Raw genomic sequence first — 16,740 nt, 5'->3', positions numbered from 1 at the left:
TTTTTTCAATCTTTACTTGTAAAAATATGGGTAGCAGCCACTTCCATGATGTCAACAACCTGTTTCAGTTTATGTAAAAAGATCTAACATGCAGCACTGTTACTTTGCAGATTCTCCATTATTTTTCCAAAAAGAAAGAGCTGAAGTTGAATTTCTACCTCCGAATGGCTAGCTAATGAATATTCATCGGTTGGGGGCCAATTAAATGATCTTCAAAGGCATTTTGGGCAATGAACTCTGGTATTAGCTAGTGTGTGTTAGCATGCAGAGTCTTGGTGGATAAGCAATAAGACCCACTTAACTCTTCAATTATTTTCCATTACAGGGGAGCCACGGCAGTGTTTTGCCTGCTCAGTTTATTGGTAATGGAAGGCTTCATACTGGGGAGTGTTAATTGGTAGGTGTCAGAACTAGAGAGTTGCGGGTTATGTTTAGAGCATCTTCATTAGCGCATAGATCCTTAAGAGAAACTCATCACTGCCTGCGTGTATGAGCGTGTGCATTTTATCGTGCCGCTTACATGGCGCTTTTTTCATGCTGGTCTCCAAGCTGAGGCCCTTTCAGAAGGGTGGATAAATTATGTACATTTTTTAGCATTTAACTGAAACTCTTTCATTGGGCGCAGCTGCACTCATGGGCACTTTCTTGATTTCTGTGGTGATTAATTCAGTTCACATCTTTATTTTCAAAAGCCGATTACTTAAAGTCATTACAGATTTATCCTCATTCAATGTCTCTGGATAATTCACACAGCCAGAATTAATAGGCTTGCTGTCCTTTGAAATTGACCATCAATATCTGAAAAGAGGCACCATAGATTTTTTTTTGTGTTATTTTTAATTATAATAAAACAAATATGTTTCAGTGTTTTGTGATTTTATTCTACATACATACACTACCGCTGAAAGAATTTTTGAATGAAATAAATGAATTTATTCAATGTGGATGCATTTAATTGAGCAAAAATTACTTAGAAATGTTAAAAATGTTCTACTTCAAATCTATTTTGTTTCTGGGAATCCTGGGGAAAATGTTTCAGAAAAATATTAAGCTGTTTTCCACATTGAACTTGCAGCACATCAGTAAGTTCGATTTCTGAAGGATATATATATATATATATATATATATACACTATATGTATATGGTTATATATTTATTTACGTACAGAAAATATATTATTTTAATACAAAATAAAAAAAGAAATAAAAAAGGAAAAGGAAAATACAATAAAAATATATTAAAGCATATTTGTTTATTATAATTGAAAAAAGAGTCTATGAGACCCACAACAGAACAATGAAGGTCAGTAATACATTTTATTGAGTTTTATTATCTTTTGTTGTATTACCATTGCAGCCGCACTGTACTGTACCTCTAGTGGGTTATTTCTTTAATAAACTATATAAAATTTTTTATAAATTATAAAAAAAATAATTTCAGAGAGTGCCGTTTGATCAGGAGGGACATCAGTGGAGATAAAAGCCATTTGTTCTGACAGAGCATTTCGATTTTGTTAAGGGGGTGTGAGGACACTACATGGACTATGTGCATACACTCATGCCTCATTGTGTGTACGGTTTCATTAAACTTTAACTGCAGAGCCCTTCTGGCTCAAAATCTGTTTAGTTTAGCCCCAAATCCGGCACCCCTCCCCCCTAAAACCACCCTGTCTCCCACGTCTCACGGGACCGCTAGATCCCATTTAAACACGGCCAAGTCACACGAACGCATTCGCCCTAGAGAAGTTTGCTTCCTTTGACAGACTACCCTTCACCGACGGCACGTTTTCATTAAGGCTTGCAATTTGGACACTTTCCAAATCACCTCTATTCTTTCGGGCGAGAGGCACACTAATTATGCCAGCGTCTTAAAGAGAACTGGAAACACAATTACGCATCTTCCTTCTGGTGCCTGTGCGCAGTGGTTTGTAGGTCAGGGGGACGCAGGCCCATTTCATCACAATGAACGCATGAGCTGCATGGCTAATGTTTTAATCGTAATAATTAATACCACTTCGCTCTCATGCTGCTGCTAATTATGCATCCACACGTCACAGCGCAGACCTCGTTGATATCTGGAGAGAGGGGATTTGAGCCAGGTTTTCCAAACCCCTAGGAAGTCAGGGTTCATTTGGCATGCCAAGTCATTTCCAACACTTCACTTGAATGCGAACCGTGCGAAAAGGGCTTTCTTACATTCTAGATTTTTAAGTTGCCTTTTTAGTTGTGCAGTACGTTTCAGCTATGGTGAAAAAGCAGACTGACAAATGGTCTGTTCACACCAAGAGTAACATTTATATTAGCCAGTGTTTACAATATGTGCCGCTGATTGATGATCAAATGTAACTAGTAGTTAATTTCAGGGGTTTTCTGGTATATGCCATAATTAGGCCAATATGTAGGCAAAAAGCATATTTCTCCATTGTTTCGGCCATTTAAAAGTTGAAATGTAGAGATTTTTGTAAGCAACTCGATTGACGTTCATTGTATGGACAAAACAAAACCAAGATATTTTCAAAATATCTTCTTTTGTGTTCCACAGAACAAAGAACATCACACGAAAGACATGAGTGAAATATTAGGACATTATTTGCAAACATTTTCAGGACTCTTAATAATTCAATCATGTCTTTCTTTGTTCTGTGGAACACAACAGAAGATATTTTGAAAAAATATTTTTTGCCAAAAATACATTGTATGGGTCAAAATTATCGATTTTTCTTTTATGCCAAAAATCATTAGGATATTAAGTAAAGATCATGTTCCATGAAGATATTTTGTAAATTTCCTACCGTAAATATATCAAAACTTAATTTTTGATTAGTAATATGCATTGCTAAGAACTTCATTTGGACAACTTCAAAGGCGATTTTCTCAGTATTTTGATTTTTTTTGCACCCTCAGATTTTCTAATAGTTGTATCTCGGCCAAATATTGTCCGATCTTAATAAACCCTACACCAATGGAAAGCTTATTTATTCAGCTTTCAGCTGATGTAGAAATCTCAATTTCGAAAAATTGACACTTAAGACTGGTTTTGTGGTCCAGGGTCACAAATGTCTTGGGTTTTTGATCCATAAAATGTAAGCTAATAAAGTCCAATGTTGTTTGAATTCCAATGTTCTTCAAATATTCTTTTGTGTTTCGTAGAACAAAGAAAATCAAACAGGTTTGTAATGACGTGATTGAATTTTTAGGGCATTATTTGCAAACATTTTCATGTTTTTTTCTTTTTCTTTGGAGGACTCTTAATAATTCACTTGTGTTGTTCCAAACAGCTTTGGTTTACTTTGTTTTGTGGAGCACAAAAGAAGATATTTTGAAAAATGTTTTTGTTTACTTGTCCATACAATGGAGTCCATGTTGTTTGAACATCAGCGTCGTTCAAAAATTCTTTTATGTTTCATAGAAGGAAATGAGGATGAGTAAATGATGACAGAAAGCCCATTTTTGGGTAAACGATCCCTTTAAATGTGTGAAATTAATTTCTGGTTTTCCTGTTGTAATGAGTTAGTGGCTGGCTCAGAAATTGGCTGCGTGACAAATTGCCGTTGAGATGTATGTGAATGTTAGACAGTTTCTCCAGGTAGCAGACCATATTGGTTCTCCAGACCTTTCCCAGTTCACAGATCCATGATGTCTCCTCATTTTCCTGAGGAAACACATCACTTCCCAACTGACAGGAACACTTCAATGCAGACGGGGGCGTAGGTTGGGTCGAGGGGGAGGTTTTTCAGCAGCAAGGTTGCTTAGGAGTTGAACGGAAATATCCGTTAGTGGGTGGAGGTCCTTGGAGATAATAAGAGAGCAGCTCCACCCCTTCAGATCAGGGCTGAGAGATAGTAGCCTAGCTGAAATCCGCACAAACACTCCGAAACGCATATGTTCTTCAAAAGACCTCTGATAACATGGAGATATCCCGCTTCATTCAGAGACATGTTTAGTCTGTCTGTATCTCTCTGGCCTTTAACCTAAGCTCTCCAGGGCAAGTGTGACTTTACAACCCTATATAATTCTACAGTAGTGCATAAATCCTATATGCATTTATTATTGACACTATTAAGATAATGTTCAGAGTAATAAATACTTTCTTTAAAGATGCAGATAAACGTTTGTGTTTTTCTGTTCAATTTCTGGTGACACATTATTAATTTTTACTTGTTTTAAAGCATCGACTGTAATATCAGTTGGAGACTCACACTGTGCATTTAATGTATCTATCTACCCAATTAAATAATGTCACAACCATGCAGTTCATTAACATGCAAATGGCGTCTTAGGAAGAGATTAGTTAATTGCAACTCATTTGCATAATTAATGAACACTCGAATGAATAATGCTTTAGTGAATTTGTGCTGCGCTGTCATGAAATAAATGATAAAAGACAGGCTGAGACCATTGTGTAAAATCCCTGTGAACTGCATGAAACAATAAGCAGGTGAGAGATGTATAATAAAATCAGAACATGGGAGAAATATGCATGTATGGTCATTTGTACACATTACTTAAAGCTGGATGTTAGCCTGCCACAGTGACAGCACGCAATATCTCTGTAGGGTATCTGACTCTGTAATAAAGAAGACTGATTGTCACTGGGAAAAGTTATGATGGCAATTTATAATACAAAAACGACAGAGGGTCTGTCAAGATGCTTTCGGAACCTCTTTGTAGTGTGGTTATACGATTTTTGTCCTCTAGTCAGAAGAACAGACACACTTTATCCATTTTTAAGCTGATAGTCTCAGTGTGAATTCCAAATGGCGTCTTGGCGGCCTAGAAGGGTACTGGGAAAGGATATTGTAATCGTAGAGTCATTGCAAATGAATTTGAGCAACCAAATCCATTCACTAAAAGGTCCTTCTAAAAGACTTTCCATGTGATGATCAATTTAAGTAATAATTTTGTAGTTTATGTTTATGTGGTCCTAGTTGGTGCCTGTCGGCAATTCATTTTGAGGTCTTTACCTGAGATTTTGTAGAAAATATTCATTGTATGTTACATATTTTCATGTTTGTTTGTTCAATTTTAATAGCGCCATATGGAGAGATGCATAATTTAAGCTTAAGTTTTATTTTTTGCAACAGTTTACACCTACACTCTCACTGGGACACATTTGTACCTTATTTACCACTAAAAGGTGCATATTCGTACCTTAATTGTACATATTAAAGTGTACTTATTAGTATCTAAATCTTACATATTTGCACATTTTGAAAAGGTACTGCCCCAGTGACAATGTGTGTACCTTTTTTTTCTGAGAGTATATAAAATGAATATTGATGCATAATCAAGGTATTTAAAAATTGATTGATTTATTGTGTGTACCAAACGTGCACATATTTTTTTTGCAGCAAATATGAACAAATGAGAAAACTAATTACAAGATGACATTTTTAATTGTTTTTGTGTATAAAAGCAATAATCTCTATTCTGGTGAACTGCTGAGCGGGTGTTTGCTGTGTTTTTTATGACTCTTGCTATGATTCAATTGTTCAAATCTAAACGTTCTTAATTATTTACTGGCAGTAATTAATTTCTTTCTGAAACTGCTGTTGTGGGTGACAGTAAGATGTTTAATGATATCACTTGATCATGCAAATTTAACCACAACTGCAGAATCAGATGCTACTGATTTAGCACGTTATTTTCCTCTTTTCTGAGATTTTGTACTTCTGAAAGGTCAGTGTCCTACATTAAGACAAATCACAGTGACATGACCTCACAAAAAAATGAGGAAGCCAGTCTCTTCCTGTGTAGAATTAAAGAAATAGTTCACCCAATAACATTTAGCATTATTAAATCACGTCATGTTGCTCCTTGTTTTTTTTCCCCAATGCAACACAAAAAGAAGTTTGGAATGTAAATAATGGGATGAACTAATACTTTAACTCACATTTACACAGTAGCACACCAACTTGTCTTTACTCTAAATTCTATATTGTAATATTAGGGCTCCCTGCCCTACTGACACAAAAACCCAAAGAATAATTTTTCAAATTGAATTGCAATATCCCACAATCCCTCCGCTTTTATAAAGTCAGTGAGTCTGGGATTACATTTGCTTTTACTTGCCTTTAATCTTTCACAGCATTCATATTACATTCTTTCTGGGGATTTACTTGCTGCAATTTTATTAACCTGCGGCATTGAATTATATTTGAATTTGTTTCCCCGCAGATTTGCTCATAAATCACATTCACAGTCATTACTATGGTTGTTATGTGGCTTTTTGTATGCTGGACAACTTTAGTACCAATTTTGAACCATAATGATATTGTTCTTTTCTGAAACATTTCAGGACACAAAGTGCTTTATGCGTTTATGCACATTTCAAAAATGGTATTATGACCAACCTCATTGAAACACTGTGCTTAAGCAGTGGTTAATATAGCAGTTTCTCAATGTTTTGCTGAGAATTGCAAAAGCTAGGCATATCATATCTAGTGCAGTGGTCTGGGGTGGTCAGGAAGGAAGCTGTAATCTTTGGGGAATATTGCAGCTTTGGGCTTGGGGGGGTTAAACGGCATTCAGATCCTACTGACTGCCTGTTTATTTAGACGAGACACAAGTAGGTCATTGATATATCACTAATTAGTGTTCCCCTCACATCCTTGACTTTGTATACAGACCTAGAAAATCCTCGGCGGTTTCAGTGTGTGCTTGACTGAGCATACCCAAATGAAACCAATGCTAGGTCAGATTCCCATCCTGTTTATTTGGACATGCAGTTTAAGGTAAACTGTTAAGCAAAGATGGTCTATTGTAAGTCTTTGGGGTGGTTTAACTGACATCTGTACTTAATAGACCAGCTGTGACTGCGCATTCTTTGTTCTAATGGATGATGTTGAGTAACTTCATGTCATTGAACTTGTTAAACTGGCATTATGTTATTTTGTGGACAGTGTTGTAAATGCAGTTGAGCAATGTCATTCCATTTATCTTGTACTGAGAAAACAGTCATCAGCTAACCACAATTCTTTCCTGCATCCCTCGTCGTCTATTTCATTTTGACCTCCTGGGGTAGTTCTCCATGACTTTGACTCACTGGACCAAACTCAGAATCAACTAAACTCAAGGGAATGTTTCTGAGAAGGTCTTAATAAACTTGTGAAGATGTTGCTTGAGAGTTTTATAGCCTCTAACACAATGAGCAGTATAGTGTGATAGAGGAGGACCAGGACTATATGACAGGCCCAGGTTATGTACATAGGGTGTTCGGATCCCTAAAATAATTTTAATCATGTTCCATGTTTTTACATTAGCTCTGCTCCAAAACTTACAGTAGTTGATACTGTATCCTGCCTACTGTCAGTTGCCTTCCAAGGATGAAAATAAGAGTTGATTTCATGAATTTAGAAATGTGTCAGACTTCAGTTTATAATGAAACTTTAAAGGGAGTTTGAAAAATATCTTTGGGTAAAATGGAAGTCAGTGGGGTCCAGTGTTGTTTTTCAAGGAAGAAAGTAAGTCCTAAGACATGAGGGTGAATAAATGATGACACAACGCTTCATTTTGCATTGCATGATTGTGCGATAGCCTCTTGGGCAGCATGCCAACATGTAGCGTTGTTGCGCTTTGTGCATCCCCAAGTTCGAATCCCGAGACGTGGACCTTTTCTGATCCCGCCCCCACCCCTCTCTCCAACTTTGCTTCCTGTCTGAAAATACTGTCCTATTCTAATAAAAAGCAAAAATGCTAAAAATAAATCTAAAATAAAAGTCGCATTGCATTCTTATAATTGCCACAAGGGGTGCTTTAGTGGGCATTAGCATAAACCGTCTTCTACAATAAGTTCTTTCGAGATTTCAGTAGTGTTTGTAATAGCATATTGCTAATCTAACAATGCTGTTCACAAATTTTCCAAAAAACACACAAATATTCAAAACAATAGTCTGATTAAAATTAGCTTTCAGTATTGATAGGATTATAAGTACATTTATGATTTAATCTATGATACTCTTTAATCTTGCTTTGTCCACCACCTTGAATGCATTATGAACTGGCAACCTGACTGAGCTTGGTTTCTCCCAAGGTTTTTTTCTCCATTTCTGTTAACGACAGAGATGGGTTCCTTGCGACTGTTGCCTTGGGCTTGCGTAGTTGGGGACACTTAATTTTTGGCAATATTGACGACTTGATTGCACAGACACTATTTGAAGAGAACTGAACCGAGCTGGACAATGACATCACTGAATCAACGATGAACTGATTTTAACTGAAAAATTGACTGTTTACTATTGTCCCCTTTTTAGAGCTGCTTTACAGCAGTTTTTGCTGGCACCATTGACACACTGTTTTCCTGTTTAACACTGTAAAGCTGCTTTACAGCAGCAACAATCTGTATGACCTTCATCCACCACTGGATACCTTCCTTGGGCCAAGTGTGTGGACCTTACAATTGCATAAAGCACCATATAAATAAAGGTGACTTGACTTGACTTGCATGCACTGCCTTAATATTTGGACAAAAGACTGTATCTCAAAAGCAGGCTAAGCATGAGTTCTAGGTAGGCAGCTCACTAGTTTTTGGAACAAAAACAATGCTTTTGCCCATTTCTCCTACTCGCTTTGTCTTTCTCTGTTTGGACTTTTGGACAGTCTCGCTCTAAACCCTGAATGCCATTACATTCTACGCTGGAGACATAGTGTGTGTTAATAAGCTGGGACATCTGGTAACCAGCTTCTTTTCTGATTCATTAACTGACGTAGTTGCAGTGGCCAGAGGGGTTTACGGTAGATATTTGAGGGGAGGTTGTGGTGCTGGAGGGGGGAGAGAGGGGTTGGGTTAACCAAGAGACATGGGTGTATATGTGAAGTGAGAAAGATAGTGTGCTGCCTGGGATATGTTCTCTCTCTCTCTCTCTCTCTCTCTGTGTGTGTGTGTGTATGTGTGTGTCAATGGAAAGTCCTTGTAATGATAGGAGTGCCAGTGTGAATGAGTGTGTGTTCTTACTCATCAGTGTGTTAACTATATACCACAGGCATAAATGACACCTATTTGAGCTCAGATCAAGGTATAAAGCATTGTTTCAGGTTCAATACAAGTTCAGCCCTATCAAATTCTGCAGTATGTGTGGTATATTATCAGTTTCCACAAAGTATTTTGACGTTTTAAAATGTATGCCTCATATTACACTTTTTAAATACAATTTATTAACATTTTTACCTCATCCTCATATTACACTTACAATGGAAGTAAAATAAATTTGCATTAACATGTATACACACCATTTCAAAAGACAACAAATGCAATTATTAAAAATAGTTTATGTTAATTGAAATGAAATATAAATATTAGATGAAAACGGTGCCTCGGCAATGTACTAAAGTTATGTTACTACCAATATAACTTAACTATTACTTTACTAACTACTACCATAGTATAACTAACATTACTAAAACTGAAATAAAAATAAATTAAAGCTTAATGAAAATAACAAAAAGAAAAACTAATAAAATGAACAGGCCGATAACAGGATGGTTATTTTATTTATTTAGTTAGTTAATGAAGGACTAGTTGAAAATATTCTGTCAATATACATAGGTCAATATATATATATATATATATATATAGGTTCCTAAATTTTCTTTTGTGTTTATTTCCAATTTAATGATACTGATACCATATTCATATTGAAAAAATAACAGGCCTACTTTATATGTGTTTCCAATATGGATAGATAGAATAAACCTTTATGAAATGTTGTTGGATTAATTGAAGTGTAATGGTAGCCGCAGTAAATAAGATCATCAGCCCGCCGCAAGAAAGCTCCTCCCACTGCTGAAGATGATTGAGCAAGAAAAATACGATTTGATGGCACACATTGAAGGATGAAATGGACAATGAAGTTTCCATATGTTGTTTTTACACAGTAATTAGAATCTGTCCTATGCTTTTTCTCTCACACACACACATATATATGAACAAACACCGATTTAAAGGCTTTATAAGCTCTACTGACACATATGATGTCATTATTCCGGTCAGTTCTTCTGATGATGCGTCTGTTCTCAGACCGCCATCCGCTGAGGCCTGAACCGATTATACGGCGATGGATCATCCAAACCTGCTGCGAACTTTGACTGCGAAGGTCGCATTCCGAGTTGCAGTTCCATTGAGAACCAGTCTGTTCGTACTGTTTGGCCTGCTTTCGATTAATGGCAATCGCAATGATTTCCCAGCAAATAAACATAAATAAAAACAAAAGGGAAAAGCGGAGAGCGCAAACCGCCCCATTTATTGCGATATCACGTCTGTTATTCATCACCATGGCGACCTACGAGAGAGCCTTGATGCGTCCCACTCACAGATGTGACCGGTTTGTATTCATTGGATATGCAAATGTGTTGATCCAATGCTCATTGTTATTCACTGCCTCTGAGACAAATGAGGTTGATTCTGTTTGTGTATTTGCGGTCTGCCTTTAGTCCCGGGAAGAAACGGAGACACAGATCGCTGGATGCTTCAACAGGGCTGAAAACGAATGTGGATTTTTCGAGGGTCGCCTCGAAGCAGCTGTGAAAGCGAGAGGTAGAGCTTTGGCTCCTCTCTTCTCTAATCTCATCCCCCGTGGAGGGAAGCATTGGGCCGTGAACCTGGCTGCGAGCTGATTGGCTGCCGAGGTGATGGGTAGGGGGCTGTCAGTGTGAGGGCCGCAGCTGTTTTGGAAGAGCCTGTGTCGGTATCTGCAGCATGTCGACGTGTGAAGTACAAAAGATGAATCCTATTTCTCAAGAGAGCCCCACATATGTCAAGTATATTGTCCCATTATACCAATTCATTTATCAAGCCACTGAATGCCAATTAGATTCACAGGATGGTGCAGGTATATGGCGAGTGGTTGGTGCCAACGCTCTGCCGCAGCTGAGCTCCTCTGGCTGGCTGCACCTCGAGGGCCGCCGCTGCCTCCCTTTCCACTGCAGGGCTTACCGGGGCGTTGTAACCTTCCAGAAAAGGGCGAGAGGCCTCCCGGCGGCAACGCCTTGCACCGGAACCAGAGAGTTGCCGTTTCGGCTCGGCCCCCCTGATGAAGATGTCAGGGAGAGGGGCCCGAGCCGCATGCCAAATGTCTCCACAGTCTGGAGATCAGATGAGATGAGAGGATCGGATGATGAAGCAGCCCGCTGCACACCTTCAGCTGGGTACGTCCCAGCTGAGACGAGCTGAGAACGAAGGAAGGGGAGGAAGCTGGATCGGAGAAGTTGGAGTGGAAAGAAACCGGCAGAAGGAGAAATGGATATTGTGACATCAGTGTTAACATGTGCTTTCTGTTCAGGATCACAACTGGATTGCATTTAATAAATCCAAGATGCATGCGTTTCTTCTTTTAGACACAATAATAACTAAATGACTCATTATTAGCATCAAGTGAACAATCTTTTTTTTTTTATATATTGCACATTGTCAACAAAGAATTAATTTAATAATTTTTTTCGCTACTACATTTGTCCAACACTTCACTTTATTAACGTATTAATGAATTAATGTAATTAATTCAGGTGATTTTTGAAATCTAAGATTTTGCACACTTTTGTTTCCACTATGTGAAATAATCATTGTTTTTGGTTATGTCTAACTTTATTTGTAAAACTATAAACTTGTGTCTTTAAACTTTGTCTAAACTTTGAATTTGTCATCTACAATTTATGAAAACGTTTTAATAGCTTTGGTCAACAAAAACAACAGAGAAATGTAAATGCTAATGTATTTTAATTTTTCATATTACAAATAATCATTGTGAATTTTCTGTCATGCTCTTTTTTTATGTTTGTTGGTTTGTTTTTGTTTTTATTCTGCTCTTGGAATGTAAAAAAAGGCAACACACTAATACTCACTCACATCATTTGATCTATTTTTGTGGAGTAATTGTCTTCCCATTTTCACTGTTAATCTCTATTAGCATCCTTTACTGTGGGAATGTTTTTAAAATAGCAAAGCATAAAAGACCAGATACCTTGTGTTTATCTATCAAAATAATAGGGAAGCATTTTGAATTATCTGTATTTTTTTTTTTTAAGTTGGTAGGTGACAGAACATTTTGAGGATCTGTAACCTCTGATGTAATAGAATATGGTGAAACAATGATACAGTTAATGCCAGGTGAAACAGGGGCCAATGATAGTACAGTTATAACTGTCAAAAAGTCCCTCACGTCAATTCAAAACGACAGCCAGTGATTGAAAAATAACGATGACTAATTACAGTCCCACGTGAGAGATCTGCCCCGGTCCCCGGCAGCGTAACGTCGTAAGATTTAAATAGTTCTTATTCCCATGGCTGTGGTTCACATTCTCCACGGCTGTGCTCATGTGCTGATGGATTCAATTAGCTGGGCTGTATATGTGCCTGTGGACGATTTAGTGACCGTTTGTTTGCCCAAAGGGCCTGGAGTTGCCTGGTTTTTTACATCCGGTTTTATTTTGCTTGATTAGATTGTCACTGGGTTTTTTGGGATTACTACATTTTTACATAGAAGTAGTTTCTCAGAAATGACTTCATGTTGCCCTTTTTTCTTGATCTGGAGATGCAGCAATGCTGGGCGACCTACTAAAAATCCTATGCCAGTGGTTCTCTGTTGGTGTGTTGCAACCCAAAAACGGCCACAGATAGTAGGGAAAAAACAATGCTACATTCTGGTAAAATCTAACTACAGTAGATTGCAAAGGGAGATGAAAAAGACTGTGCATCCAACACTTGGTAGTATGACTAATACTAATTAATGTGTCATGTTATTGATTTTGCATAGTTCATGGTAATATTAATCACTTTTTATATTTTATTTTAGGTTTTTGTTGTTGTTATTTTATTCTCATTTTTTGTAATTTTTTAACAGGTTTTTACTGTAGCATTTTTACAGTCTTTTACCGTTAAATTCACGGTCATTTTTTACAGTGTAGAGTTGACATTTAATGATACATTTGTTGGACATTTGGTCCAGTGTAAAATCTGGGTCCAGTTAACAAGTACTGAATTTGGGTTTACTGATGACTGTTTTAAAACACTGTTGTTCTTTGTCTCTTAAATCGCTTCATCAAACAGAGGGTAGAGGAGAAAGATTTAGAGATTTGAAGCCCCCTGGGACACGGCATGCCACGACCACAGCTGGGCTTCATCTTTACTGATAGCTTTGGGTGCCGTCACTGATGTTGCCTCTTATCATATCTCTCCTGAGCTCCCCAAACCTCCCAGACAGAGTAAAATCGTATTGCTCTGAGCTATTTCTATCATTAATGTAATGGTTTCTCAGTTTTGTATCATGTAAGTAATTTTATTTTATTTTATTTTATTTTATTTTATTTTATTTTATTTTATTTTATTTTATTTTATTGTTTTATTTTGTTTTGTTTTGTTTATTGGAATTGTGTCCATAATATTTTTATGTAGTCAATGTTATATAAAAGCAATAGGCCACTCATTGCACTTTCGAACCTTTATGTAACTTAATGGACATTCCAATTTTTGGGAAATCTGCAGATCTTTATGTGAAGTTTAGCAGTAGCAGATTCCATGTTGACACGATAATTAGCAAATCTGCTTTTTTATCACAGCTCCAGAGACGTCACCCGGGTCATGAGGTGTTTCACATAACAAGGACATTTTGATGTTAAAGGCAATTCATCAAGCATTACTTCTGCTCCCAGAGGCCATAACAGCACAGAGCGAAGAGGAAAATGGACTCTTATCAGGATTGTACAATATAATCCTTATTTTATCTTAACAGATCCATTCTCTTTCCACTTTGTTTGCAGGATCAGATAGCAGACCCTCGATGTGTTCAAAATGGGAGCTTTCCAAAAGATAGAGGAATTTGGGTCACATTTTAGAATAACTCCACTCATGTGCTACTCTAACTAATCTGCAGATTGAAAATAATCCCCTAATGCTGTAATAACCCTTCATATAATTATGCATGGCTTTTATTCTCAGTATATGTAATAGTTTGAATAAGCACAACTGTGGAAACGTTCAGCGGTCCATCTGGCTGGTGTTAGCTTGGACATTTTTCCCAAACTGGTTGTGAATCACTGGAAGGTCACGACCTACAGGGCAATGGAGGGAATCTGTGACGGTAAAGCTTTTTGTTTAATATGAATGTTTACTACAACATGGCTATGGCACAAACTGGTTTACTGTAACTTGCATGTTAATAAATGTACCTTGTTATGTGCACCGCTTTACATGAAAGTTTATTAAATATTTTAGCTAATTTGATGCTATCAGCTACTGATATGAGTGTTGTACTCCATTTAACACATTTTAGGATGTTTAAATGTGAAGTGTGTAATTTCAGTTTTACCAACCTGCCACACATCTGCCATTAATTGGACAAAAGATCCTGCAATTAGTTAAGCTAATGCTATTTGGCTGGTTGGGATGTGTTAATTTATTATTATTTCTGTACTATTATAGTATTTATTCATATTTTTAATTAGCTTTTATTTTTATAATGTCATTTTCATTTTAATGTAAGCTAAAATTAAAATGAAACTTGTTTAAAATCACTTGTGGTGTTGAAAGTGCTCTATACATAGTTAAGTTGAGATTTTAGCAATTTTGTGTTTTTTATATTTCTGTGTATCTATAATTTTTTAGTTGTAGTAATTTTAGTGCTTAAAAACAAATACCAAACAAACAGTAATAATAAACAATATTTTTTTTATTTTTAAATATCATATAATGTATTATGTATTTATTTAGCTGAAGTTGCGATAAAAGAAAATACATTTTTAAAACAGATACTCTGCAGACTTTCCCCTAAAATCAATGTAGGAATGTTTTGTCTGGTGTTTATGAACTGTGATGTTGAGGGGAACATGAAAAGTGAAGTTGTGAAATGCATTTGGCTGAATGTGGAACCATATATACTGTATATGTGCATGTGTTTTTCATGCTTTGCACGTGGTGTCTTGCGCAAACATCAGCAATATGCATCGCAATGACCATGCAAAATACCCATGAAGAACTAGTCATCCCTTCTATGACCTTTGCTCTTTTTTCTGCTCTTTGCATTTGCACGTGTTAGTAAATTTAGTAAAACTATTGCACCTCTGAAAATTCAGTTCATTCTTTTCTCTCTCTTTTTTTCAGGACCTCCCAGAAGTTTCCACAAATCAGCCCCCTTTTGTCCCCCCAACACACTTTAAGGATTGTTTGTTTATCCAAAAACTTATTTCATAAACTCCATCAGCAAGGGTGAAAATATCAGGGCCACTCTCTTGGACAGAACAGATGTTTTTTTAAAGCATTCGACTCTCAGCATAGTTAAAGGTGCAGCATATAATTTCGGAATCTCTACTGTAAATGTAAAAAATAGTGATTGTTTTCAAATAGGTTTCCCAGATACTCCTACTATTTGCCATTGGTCAAACAAACAGCCAGGGTTGCAATATCAAGCTGGGAATGGGGGGTCATATTTTGGTTGTTTTGCATGATCCAGTTAGCTCCACAACAGTTCAGAAGTTTGGGTAATTAAGTAATTAATACTTATAATTTACAAAGGCGCATTAAATTGATCAAAAGTGACAGAAATATACGGTATCATCCAAGAAACCTGAAGAAAAAGTGTCACGATTTCCACAAAAAAATATTAAGCAGCAAAACTGTTTTCAACAGATAATAAGAAATGTTAATTGGTAAATTGTTATAATTCATGAACGCTTTGGAATACAGACCCTTGTCTTGGATGAACTCTTCTTTAAGAAGACAATCTGCAGAAGTGGAATCATTTCAAAATATTAAAGTATCAAAAAGTTATATAAGTTTAAATTTACTGTAAAGAAAATGCACTGTACTATATTTTCCATTTTAGCCTATATAAAATAAATATTTTACAAAATATTTTTGAATCCAAAATTGCTATAAAATGAAAGCCTTACAGTATGTCTAAATAAGTTATGTTCCACATTTGAAGTTGATAAAAAAAAGAGGTTCCTGTGAGATTTTATTAAGGGCATTAATTTATACCACAATCAGCCACCGAGTGTCATCAAAACTCCATTGAATTTTCTTGATGCATTTTTGTGTCACAAATTTCTCGTCAATATTACTTCTATCAAAAAATAACCACCAAATATGGAATATTGAGACTCCGACATTTCCGAAAATTTTTGATTCTAATTTTGATTCTAAAAGACAGTAATGCATTTTGTAATATGACACTTGACTCCACCCACTAAGGGGAGAAGACCAATAAAAGTTTTGAAAGCACCATTTCCATGGTAACGCAATGTCCGATTTAAAAATGGTTTTCACAGGATGAATTCTTTTGGTTTTAAGGTTTTAAGCTTTCAAATGATACATAATTAATACATAATACATACTATTATGATTACTAAAATATGCGATAGAGGAAAAAGACAATGAATACAAACGCGCCATTGGGCCCACCAGTGGTGACACTAAAATGAATTATAGCATTAACCCCTTAAGTGCCACCCCCCATTTTTGAACATAGACATGAAATTGCACTATCCAAACTAAAATTATTATAATTCATGAAAACTTTGGAATACAGACCTCAGGTTGGACTCATTTTTAAGAAGATAATCTGCAGATTATCAAATATTAAAGATCAAAATATGAAAGTATCAAAAAGTTATAGAAGTTCAAATTTACTGTAAAGAAAATGCACTGTACCAATTTTTAAGTAAATATTTTACAAAATATCTTTTAATCCAAAATTGATATAAAATTAAAGCCTTATGTCTAAATAAGTTATGTTCCAAATTTGAAGTTGATATA

The sequence above is a fragment of the Sinocyclocheilus rhinocerous genome, unplaced genomic scaffold (genome assembly GCF_001515625.1).
Source record: "Sinocyclocheilus rhinocerous isolate Xijiao unplaced genomic scaffold, SAMN03320098_v1.1 scaffold1802, whole genome shotgun sequence".
Lineage (NCBI taxonomy): Eukaryota > Metazoa > Chordata > Actinopteri > Cypriniformes > Cyprinidae > Sinocyclocheilus > Sinocyclocheilus rhinocerous.
This window is presented reverse-complemented; position numbering follows the sequence as displayed.